The sequence below is a fragment of the Phocoena phocoena genome, chromosome 1 (assembly GCF_963924675.1).
Source record: "Phocoena phocoena chromosome 1, mPhoPho1.1, whole genome shotgun sequence".
Lineage (NCBI taxonomy): Eukaryota > Metazoa > Chordata > Mammalia > Artiodactyla > Phocoenidae > Phocoena > Phocoena phocoena.
The window spans coordinates 116,920,451-116,932,962 of record NC_089219.1 but is presented as its reverse complement, the minus strand read 5'-3'; positions in this window follow the sequence as shown (position 1 = coordinate 116,932,962).

Sequence of the window (12,512 nt, the reverse complement as noted above, 5' to 3'; positions counted from 1 at the left end):
GTGGCTCCAGGCAGCTTCTGTGACAACAGGCTCCTGGTGGACTCCAGTGAACCAAGCCTCCTGGACCACCCCAGAGCAAGCCAGCTCCCTTAGATCATGACTATTGTGTCCCCAGCTCCCAACCAGCTCCCATGAATCTACGCTTCTATGAACCCAGACTCCAGCTGGGCCCATGCTACCACACCCCAAGCTGCCAGCCTGCCCCAGTGTCAGGCTGGCCCCTGCAGACCTAGATTTTAAATAATCTCTTACAGACCCAGGCTCCTAGTCTGCCCTACTAGTAGTGCCAGATGACTTCCCTCAGACCCAACCTTCAGACCAGCAGCTGTGGCCTCAGGCTCCAGGATCACCCTAGGTCCAGGCCAATCCCCATGTCCACAGCCTCCAGGCTGGCTCCCACAAAACCAGGTTCCTGGCCCATTCCAGCACCTGACTGGTCCCTTTAGACCTAGATGTCAGGTTCATCTCACTGGTACCTTGGTAGCCTTGGTTTAGATCACATTACTGCTGATGTAGAAAATCCAAAGGAATCTGCAGGCAAATTATGAGACTAGCCTTGGTTGAGTAGCCTTGGTAGCCTTGGTTGACCCCTGTGGTCCTAGAAGACAGGTCTTCCCATTTGGACACAGATCCCAGGCTCCCCACCACAGACTTATGCATCAGACCCACCCAAGTGAACACAGGCCCTGGGCCCAACCCATGGACCCAGGCACAAATGAACCCAAGCACCAGGCCTGCCAGTCTGCTGACCCAGGCACCATACTTGCCAGTACAGGGACTCAAGAAGTAAGCCCACTCAGGATCTCTGGATCTCTGATGGGCTGACTGGTAAAGGGCTTTGCCTGCTGAAGCTAGTCTTTAAAGACTGGAAGAGGTGCTTACTTCCTCAAATGTGCAGACACCAATTCAAGGCCACAAGGATCATGAATAATCAAGGAAATGTGACACCATCAAAGGAAACTAATAAAGCTCCAAAGGCTGATGCTAAAGAAATGGAGATTTACAAAGTGTTTGACAAAGAATTCAGAATAATCTTCTTAAATTCAGTGAACTCTAAGAAAACACAGAGAGACAACTAAATAAAATTAGGAAAGCAGGGCATGAACAAAATGAAAAGTTCAAAAAAGAAATAGAAACCATTAAAAAAAAACACACAGAAAAACCCAGAATAGAAATCCTATGTTGCAGAATACAGTAACTAAACTGAAAGAGTCCATAGAAAGCTTTAAAAATAGACTCAACCAAACAGAAGAATTAGTGAACTAGAAGACAGGTCCTTTGAATCATTCTCTTAGAGAAGAAAAAACAATGAAAAAGAGCAAAGAAAGCCTATATGAATTATGGGCTAACATTAAAATAAACAATCTACACATGTTTGGAGACCCAGAAGGAGAAGAGGAGGAAAAAGGAGCAGAAAGCTTACTTAAAGAAATAATGGCTGAGCAAGATCCTTTTTGACTCACCTCCTAGAGAAATGGAAATAAAAACAAAAATAAACAAATGGGACCTAATGAAACTTAAAAGCTTTTGCACGGCAAAGGAAACCATAAACAAGACAAAAAGACAACCCTCAGAATGGGAGAAAATGTTTGCAAATGAAGCAACAGACAAAGGATTAATCTCCAAAATTTACAAGCAGCTCGTGCAGCTCAATGTCAAAAAAACAAACAACACAATCCAAAAAACTGGGCAGAAGACCTAAATAGACATTTCTCCAAAGAAGATATACAGATTGCCAAAAAACACATGAAAGAATGTTCAACATCACTAATCATTAGAGAAATGCAGATCAAGACTACAATGAGGTATCACCTGACACAGATCAGAATGACCATCTTCAAAAAATCTAGAAACAATAAATGCTGGAGAGGGTGTGGAGAAAAGGGAACCCTCTTGCAGTGTTGGTGGGAATGTGAATTGATACAGTCACTATGGAGAATAGTATGGAAGTTCCTTAAAAAACTACAAATAGGGCTTCCCTAGTGGCGCAGTGGTTGAGAGTCCGTCTGCCGATGCAGGGGACATGGGTTCGTGCCCTGGTCCGGGAAGATCCCACATGCCGCGGAGCGGCTGGGCCCGTGAGCCATGGCTGCTGAGCCTGCACGTCCGGAGCCTGTGCTCCGCAACGGGAGAGGCCACAACAGTGAGAAGCCCACGTACCACAAAAAAAAAAAAAAAAAAAAAAAACTACAAATAGAACTACCATATGAGCCAGCAATCCCACTACTGGGCATATACCCTGAGAAAACTATAATTCAAAGAGTCATGTACCACAATGTTCATTGCAGCTCTATTTACAGTAGCCAGGACAAGGAAGCAACCTAAGTGTCCACTGACAGATGAATGGATAAAGAAGATGTGGCACATATATGCAATGGAATATTACTCAGCCATAAAAAGAAAAGAAATTGAGTTATTTGTAGTGAGGTAGATGGACCTAGAGTCTGTCATACAGAGTGAAGTAAGTCAGAAAGAGAAAAATAAATACCGTATGCTAACACATATATATGGAATCTAAAAAAAAAAAAAGCTTCTGAAGAACCTAGGGGCAGGACAGGAATAAAGACACAGATGTAGAGAATGGACTTGAGGACACAGGGAGGGGGAAGGGTAAGCTGTGAAAAAGTGAGAGAGTGGCATGGACATATATACACTACCAAATGTAAAATAGATAGCTAGTGGGAAGCAGCTGCATAGCAGAGGGAGATCACCCTGGTGCTCTGTGTCCACCTAGAGGGGTGGGATAGGGAGGGTGGGAGGGAAACACAAGAAGGAGGAATAATGGGAATATATTTATATGTATAGCTGATTCACTTTGTTATAAAGCAGAAAATAACACACCACTGTAAAGCAATTATACTCCAATAAAGATGTTAAAAAAAAAAAAGTAAGTTCTAAAAAATCCACAAAAAACAAAAAGAAATAATGGCTGAGAATTTCCCAAATCTGGAAAGAGATTTTGACATCCAAGTTCATGGAGCTAATAAGTCATGGACATGTTGGTCATTTATGTCTTCTTTGGGAAAAATGTCTATTCATGTCCTCTGCCCATTTTTAAATCATATTTCTTTCTATTGAGTTGCATGAGTTCCATATATATTTTTTAATTGAAGTATAGTTGATTTACAATGTTGTGTTACTTTCTGCTGTAAAGCAAAGTGAATCAGTTATATGTATACAGATATTTACTCTTTATTAGAGTCTTTACCCATATAGGTCATTACATAGTATTGAGTAGAGTTCCCTGTGCTATACAGTAGGTCCTTATTAGTTACCTGTTTTATATATAGTGATGTGTATATGTCAATCCCAATTTCCCAGTTTAACCCTCCCCCCTTTCCTCCCGGTAACCATAAGATTGTTTTCTACTTCTGTGACTCTATTTGTTTTGTAAATTAGTTCGTTTGTACCATTTTTTAAAGATTCTACATATAAGTGATATCATACGATATTTGTTCTTCTGTGACTTTCTTACTTCATACTTTACTCAGTATGACAATCTTTGGTCCATCCATGTTGCTGCAAATGGAATGATTTCATTCTTTTTTAGGGCTGAGTAATATTCCATTGTATATATGTACCACATCTTCTTTAGCCTTTCCCCTGTCAATAAACGTTTAGGTTGCTTCCGTATCTGAGCTATTGTAAATAGTGCTGCAATGAACACTGGGGTGCAGGTTGCATGCGTTTCTTATATATTTTGGATGTTAACCCTTTATCAGATGGTTTGCAAATACTTTCTCCAATTCAGTAGGTCACCTTTTCAATTGTTTCTTTTGCTGTGCAGAAGCTTTTTAGTTTGATGTAGCCCCACTTCTTTATTTTTGTTTTTTGTGCTATTGATGTCATATTCAAAAAACCATTACCAACACCAGTGTCAAGGAGTTTTTCAGCTATGTTTTCTTCTAGGAGTATCACAGTTTTGGGTCTTACACTTAAATCTTTAATCCATTTTGATAGTTTTTGTGACTGGTATAAGATAGGGATCTAATTTCACTCTTTTGTATGTAAATAACCAGTTTTCCCAGCACCATTTATTGAAGACTATACTTTTCCCATTGAGTATTCTTGGCTCCCTTGTCAAATATTAGTTGACTGTATATACATGTGTTTATTCCTGGACTCTCAATTCTGTTCCATTGGTCTATGTGTCTGTCTTTATGCCAGTACCACACTATTTTGATTATTATAGCTTTGAAATAAAGTTTTAAATCAGAACATGTGATGCCTCCAGGTTTGTTCTCCTTTCTCAGGATTGCTATGGCTACTTTTGGTCTTTTGTGGTTCCATATAAATTTTTCTATTTCTATGAAAAATGCCATTGGAAATTTGGTAGAGTTTGTACTGAATCTATAGATGGCTTTAGGTAGTATGAATATTTTAACAACATTAAATCTTCCAATTCATGAACACAGGATATTTTTTCACTTATTTATGTCTTCAATTTCTTTCATCAAAGCCTTGTGATTTTCAGTATACAAATCTTTCAACTCCTTGGTTAAATTTATTCCTAAATAGTTTACTATTTTTTTTTTTTTTTTTATGCGTTACACGGGCCTCTCACTGTTGTGGCCTCTCCCGTTGCGGAGGACAGGCTCCGGACGCGCAGGCTCAGCGGCCATGGCTCACGGGCCCAGCCGCTCCGCGGCATGTGGGATCCTCCCAGACCGGGGCACGAACCCGCGTCCCCCGCATCGGCAGGCGGACTCTCAACCACTGCGCCACCAGGGAAGCCCAGTTTACTATTTTTGATGCTATTACAAATAAGATTGTTTTCTTTATTTTTCAGCTAGTTCATTGTTAATATATAAAAATGACTCATGATTTTCCCTTGCCAAGCAAACCAAAAATATACCAATGAAACAGATCCTGTTGTGTTCATAACCATCAAGTGAATAGCTCAAACCATTTCTCAGAAAGATATATATAGATCCCTACAATAAAATCTTGTGGCTAGTTAAAAAAATACAATTGATTTTTTATGTTGATTTTGTATCCTGCAACTTTACTAAATTCCTTTATTAGTTCTAACAGTTTTTTGGTAGAGTCGTTACGACTATTTACACAAGTTTACTTCTTGCTTTCTAATTGGATGCCTTTATTTCTTCTTCTTGTTTAATGGCTCTGGCTAGGACTTTCAGCTCTACGTTGAATGAGAGTGGTGAGAGTGGGCACATTTGTGCCCACTTTCTTAATGTTAGAAGGAAAACTTTCAACCTTTCACCACTGAGTATATCGTTAGCTATGGTTTTGTCATATATGGCCTTTACTATGTTGAGGTACATTCCTTTTATACCCCATTTGCTGAATTTTTATTATAAAAGATGCTGAATCTTTTAAAATGCTTTTTCTGCATCTATTAAGATGATCATATGATTTTTATCTTTCATTCTATTAATATGGCTTATCACAGTTATTTATTTACCTGTGTTGAAATCCCAGGGATAAATTCTTCTTGATCATGATGTATAATCCTTTGAATATGTTGTTGAATTTAGTGTGCTAGTATTTGGTTGAGAATCTTTGCATCTATATTCATCAAGGATATTGGCCTGTAGTTTTTTTTTCCTGTAGTTCCTTATTTGGCTTTGATATTGGCCTGTAGTTTTCTTTTCCTGTAGTTCCTTATTTGGCTTTGGTATTAGGGTAATGCTAGCGTAATAAAATGAGTTTAGGGGTGTTCTCGCCTCTTCAAATTTTTTGGAAGAGTTTGAGAAGGACTGGTGCTAATTCTTTTTTAAATGTTTGGTAGAATTCACCAGTGAAACCATCTGGTCCTGGATTTTGCTTTGTTGAGAAGTTTTTGATTACTGATTCAATCTCCTTTCTTGTCATTGGTCTGTTCAAATTTTCTATCTCTTCATTATACAGTCTTAACAGGTTGCACATTTCTGGGAATTGAACCATTTCTTCTGGGTTATCTAGTTTGTTGGCATATAGTAGTTTATAGTAGTCTCTTGTGATGTTTTGTATTTCTGTGGTGTGAGTTGTAATGTCTCCTCCTTCATTTCTGCTTTTATATTATTTGAGTCTTCTCTCTTTTTTTCTTAGTCTAGATAAAGGTTTGTCAATTTTATCTTAAAAGGAGATGGCATGTTTACTGGAACATGCAAGAAATTTACCTCCTGAGAATATAACAGCACAATCAGTGTTATAAATCGTTCTACTCAAATAATGGGAGCAGTGGAGGGTGACTAGAGAATAGTGTGATAAATGAATGGAATTTAATGCCTCCCAGAACATTCACAGAAAAGTAGAAAACCACTGTTTTCTCCAAAAGGGGAGAAGTTCTTGGTACTTCAGTCTACACTTTCTCAACCCCCAGAAAGTCTCTGTGTGAAGGTTAGCCAACTGAAGTTAGGGGCAGTCCCTAAAAACTGCCTCACTTCTGACACCAATTACAAGCTCAGGGGGCTTCCCAAAACCACACTCTATTTTGATAACTCATTAGAATTCACCTCACATGTGAAAGGTTCGAGATTTGTAACCAGGTGGAAATACCAGGCTCTCCAGGAAGTTCTGGAGAGCAGCAAGATGAGCCTCACTCTCACAGGCCCCTGTGAACAAGAACAGAGTTGGCCCAGGGGATTAGTGCACACAGCAGGGCTTGGGTTTGAATCCTGGTTCTGCCACTTGGCCACTGTATGAGCTCTTTGCTGTGCTGACCTCTCTGGGTCTCTCTCTCCATTTGTTAAAAAAAAAATTGACCAAAATCTTCTATACTCATGGTTATGATTTATTATAGGGAAAGGATACAGATTAAAATAGCCAAAGGAAAGGATGCTTGTGGAAGAGTCCAGGAGGGTTTTAAACATGGATCTTCCAATTGTCCTCTTCCCATGGAGTCATGAACAGCATTAACTCTTCCTGGCAGTGATGAATGACAATATACATGAAGTATTGTCAGTTAGGGATGCTTACTCCAGTCTTGGTGTCCAGAGTCAGTGTTGGTTCATCATTCAGGCTCCAATATTACTGATCTCGATTTTCAGCCCTTCAGGAAGTTGAGTTGATATATATGACCCAAAGTCCCCACGTTGAATCACATTTTTGATGTGGCTTAAATCCCCTAACCGAAATCACATTGTTACTATCTGGCAGGTGCAAGCTCCCCTGGCAAACAAAGACACTCTTATCAGGCTTGACATTCTAAGGGTTTAGAGGTTACCTCTCAGACTTGGAGGAAAACCATCTTTGGCTGAGCTTGTTTATTAGAGCGATAAAGCTGTGTAGACCAGACAAGAGTGAGGGAAGAGTAAGGCCTGCCTTGAGACTCACTCTCCTGTGAGGGAACTATACATCCAGGAGGTGAATGGTGGTGATTTCCAGAGTCAGATAGCTGGATAGGGGAGAACCACCAGCACCACCAGACCTGAAAATTCTACTTTCTGCTGCAAAAATGTAATAAAAGACTTGAATAACATCTACGGAGTTGAGGAAGGTGCAGATGATGACCCAAGAACTCTATTGCCACTTCAAGCCATCATTTAGTACAAGGGGAAAGAAGGAACATTCTCAGATGCACAAGAAATATGCCACCCTTGTGAAGTTTTAACTGAATGAGCTAGAGTCAATGCATGTTTAGACTGGTATGCCGATTGCTTATACTGCTATCAACTTTATCTTCTTGATATTAGAAAAATTCCATCATAAATAACATGACAGGGGATAGATGAAGCCACAGAAAAAGAGTAAATCATTCAGGGACCATATGTGAGAAGAGAAAGGATGAAGGACACAATTCTGGGAACTGCCAGTAATAAAAATGAACACAAGAAATAGAATCAGAGAGGTAGAAATAAAACAGGAGTGGAGTTTGGGATTAGCAGATGCAAACTATTATATATAGAATGGATAAACAACAAGGTCCTACTGTATAGCACAGGGAACTATATTTAATATCCTGTGATAAGCCATAATGGAAAAAATACTAAAAAGTATATATATATAACTGAATCACCTTGCTGTACAGCAGAAATTAACACAACATTGTAAATTAACTATATTTCTATAAAATAAAATTTTAAAAATAGGAGTCTCTCATGTGTATTTGTCTACAATTTTTTTCTTCAACAATATATAACAGATTTCTTTTAGATCAATACCATCTGTTTTGTCTCATTCTGTATTACAGATCCATATTGCTCCATAGTATGTTTATACCATAATTTATTCACCTAACCTCTTATTGATTGGTATTTGTAAATTATTTCCAACTTCTTTCATTGTGAATTATGTTGTAATGAACATTGTTTTATATCTCACTTATCCTTGTGCAATTGTGCTAGTATGTGTGTATACAGATTGTTACAAATAGAACAGAGTACCAAGGGTATCAAACAATTAAAATTTTGACAGGTAACACCAATTTTTTCTCCAAAAACTCTGCACCAATTTATACTTCCATAAACAGTGTATGTGCCTGGTTTCTTCTAACTTTGTCATCACTGGAATCTATCAATTATTTTTTTCCAATTTGATAGGCAATATTATCAATATCTGTTTAATTTATATTTCTCTGATTCCTAGAATGAATGTGCATTTTTTATGTTTGTTAAGCAGTTTCTTATTCTTATTCTATAAATTGCTGCAATGAACACATCCCTGTAACATTATTGTATTTCATTTCTGCAGTATTTGACATTGTTAACATCCCAGTTCTTCAAATTCTCTAATTTCCTACTGACCTCCTTTAAAACACTTTAATTTTCTTCCTACTTTTCTAGTGAGTTGTTGTCAATCTCCTCTGTGTATGTCTCTTCCTTTACAATTCTTTAAATGTTAGTATTGCCAGGATGCTATAGACTGGATGTCTGTGTGCCCCTCCCCTTCCAACACCCTAGGTCTTCTGTTGAAACTTAAATCTCCAGTGTGATAGCATTAGAAAGTGGGGCCTTTGGGAGATGATTAACTCAGGTGGGTGGAGCCCTCATGAATGGGATTAGTGGTCTTTTTTTCCTTCTAGTTTCATTGAGATATAATTGAGATACAGCACTGTGTAAGTTTAAGTTGTACACCATAATGATTTGAATTTCGTACATCATGAATGATTATTACAACAAGTTTAGGGAACACCCATCATCTCATAATGAAACAAAATTAAAGAAATAGAAAAACATTTTTTTCTAGTGATGAAAACTCTTAGGATTTACTCTCTTAGCAAGTTTCATATTTAACATACAGCAGTGGTCATTATATTTATCATGTTGAACACTACATTCCTAGTACTTATTTATCTTATAACTGGTAGTTTGTAACTTTTGACTGCCTTCATCCAATTCCCCTCCCCCCAACTCCAGCCTCTGGTAACCACAAATCTAATCTTTTTCTATGATTTGTTTGTTTGTTTTTAAAGTGTAATTGACCTACAACACTGTGTTAGTTCCTGTGCCACAACATAGCAATTTGGTATTTCTATACATTTCAAAATGATCACCATGATGTCTAGTTATGATGTCATCATACAAAAATATTAGTTATTGACTATATTCCCCCCATTGTGCATAACTATCTATCTGTATCTATCTGTATATACACACACACACATATAGTTATTTTAAGTTGCTGATCTCTTAAATTCAAATGCATTTGACAAACCTGCATTTTCACTCCCCCAACACACTGTTCTTGATGTCATATTTTACATCATTTTGTTTAGTGTATCCCTTAATTATTTATTGCAGATATACACGATTTTATTACCTTTGTCTTTTGCCCTCCCTCCTAACTTTATACATGGCTGATTTACTGTATATTTGCCTTTACTAACGAGAATTTTCCTTTCATAATTTTCGTGTTTCTAGTTGCGGCCTTTCTTTTTCACTTAGAGAAGTCCCTTTAACATTTCTTGTAAAGCTGGTGTGGTGTGAACTCTTTTAGCTTTTGTTTGTCTGTAACACTTTTGATTTCTCCATCAAATCTGATTGAAATCCTTGCTGGGTAGAGTGTTCTTGGTTGTGGTTTTTCCCTTTCATCACTTTAAATATATCGGCCCACTCCATTTTGGCCTACAGAGTTTCTGCTGAAAAGTCAGCTGATAGCCTTATGGGAGATCCCTTGTATGAAACTTGTTCTCTGCCCCTTGCTCTCTCACTTCTCCTTCTGAGACCCCTATAATGTGAATGTTAGTATGCTTGACGTTGTCCCAGAGGTCTCTTAAACTGCCCTCATTTCTTTTTGTTCTTTTTTTCTGTTCCTTTACACTGATTTCCCTTACTCTGTCTTCCAGTTTGATCCATTCCTCTGATATTCCAGTTGATCCATTCCTCTGAATCATCTAATCTACTGTTGACTACTTCTAGTGTATTTTTCATTTCAATGATTGTATTCTTCATCTCTGGTCTTTTTCATATTTTCTAACTGTTAAAAACTTCTAACTTCTCATTCTGTTTATCCAGTCTTCTTCTGAGTTCTTTGAACATCTTTATGATCATTAACTTGAACTGTCTATAGGGTGCCTATCTCCACTTCACTTAGTTCTTCTTCTGGGGTTTTATCTTATTCCTTCATTTGGAAGATATTCCTCTGTTACATCATTTTGCTTAATTTGCTGTTTTTATTTCTATCTATCTGTAGGTTGGTTATGTTTCCTGTGCTTGGAGAAGTGACCTTTTGGAGGAGACCTCCTATGCCTCACAGTAGCATATTCCCCTCTGGTCACCAGAGCTGTATGCTCTAGAGTTGCTCCCTATTTGGGCTGTGTGGGTCCTTCTGTTGTGGCAGGCTGACTACTGTGGGCAATCTGGTAGATGTGGCTGGCCCCCAATCCAGTTGGTTGCCATGTCCTCTCTTGTGTGGAAGCTGCTGGCCACTGGTTGTCAGGGCTGAGTCATGAGGCTGATAGCTGCAGGACCTCAGGTGGTTTTGGATCTAGTGCTGGGCCACTGGTAGGCAGAGCCAGGTCAGGCATGGGTGGTTGTGAGACCAGGAGTTCCATATCTATTGTCAGTCTACTGGTAAGCAGAGCCAGCTCCTGACACAACTGGCTGTGGGGTCTAAGTTGTCCCAAGACTAGTGTTGGCCTATGATGAGTGGAGATGATCCTAGGGCAGCTGAGTGAGGGGTCCAAGGTGTCTTGAAGCTGGGGTTGGCCTGCTAGGGCCAAGGCCAGCAGGTCGTGGGGTTGGTGCCTACCCACTGGTGGATGAGGATGGTCCTGGGGCTAGTACCAGTTCATTGGTGGGCACAGCCAGGTCCCAGGGCCTCTGACTGCAGGGTCCTGGTGTTCCCAGGGCTAGTGTTGGTGCACTGGTGTATGAGTTGTGGTCCTGGGCCCTCTGATGGGCAGGATATGGTCCTGGGATGGCTGTGGGCTCAGGAGGCCTTAAGGCAGAAGCCTGCTAGTGGCTGGGAGTGTGTTCTCGATCAGCTTGCTGCTTGGCTTGAGGCATCCCAGTACTGGTGCTGAAAGGCTGGTGGGTGGGGCCAGGTCCCTGCACTAATAAGCTAGAGGGAGGATTCCAAAATGGTGCTTGCCAGCCCCAGTTCCCACATGGTAGAACAAGTTCCTCAAAATGGCTGCCTCCAGTGTCTATGTCCCCAGGGTGAGCTGCAGTTTCCTCCAGCTTCTCCATGAGGCTCCCCAATATCAGCAGGTGGGTCTGATCCAGGCTCCTTTCAAATTACTGCCTCTTCCCTGGGTCCCTGAGTACAGGGAATTTTGTGTTACCTTTTAAGACTGGAATGTCTACTTCCCACAACCCTCTCACACCCCTGAAAGTAAGCCCCATTGGCTTTCAAAGTCAAACATTCTGGGGGTTCATATTTCTGGTGCAGGACCCCAGGGAAGGGGACCCCAATGTGGGGCCCAAACCCCTTGTTCCTTGGGAAGAAACTCTACAATTATAATAGTCTTCCCTTTTTGGGTCACCCACCTTGGGTTATGGGTCTTGACTATACTGTGTCTTCACTCTTCTACCTGTCTCATTGTGGCTCCTTCTTTATATCTCTAGTTGTAGGAGATCTTTTCTTCTAGTCTCCCAGTTTTTCTCATCAATAGTTGCTCTGTAAATAGTTATAATTTTGTTATGCCCATGAGCTCAGGGTCTTCCAACTCCACTCTCTTGGCCCTGCCCTAGATTAATGCTTTTAAAAAAGAGACGTCAGAGCGTTCTCTCCTCTTTTCTACCACGTAAGAACATAGTGTGAAGATGCCCGTCTATGAACCAGTAAGTGGACTCTAACTAGACACTGAGTCCGTTGGTTCCCTCATCTTGGATTTCCCAGCCTCCTGAACTGTGAGGAAAAAAATGTGTGTTGTTTAAGCCATATAGATAATGGTATTTTTGACATAGTGGCTGGCATGGACTAAGCCACAGGGGATGCTCCTCCTCAGACCCCTTTTCACTTCACATTTTCTTTCCAAGAAAGATCCTTCTAGTACATGGTATGACTTCAACCACAATTTGTGTGCTGCTTATACATGTATCTGGTATGTAGCTCAGGTGACTCTTTTTAGTCCCACATCCATATATTCAACTCTGTCATAGACATCTTAATCTTAACGTGTCCCA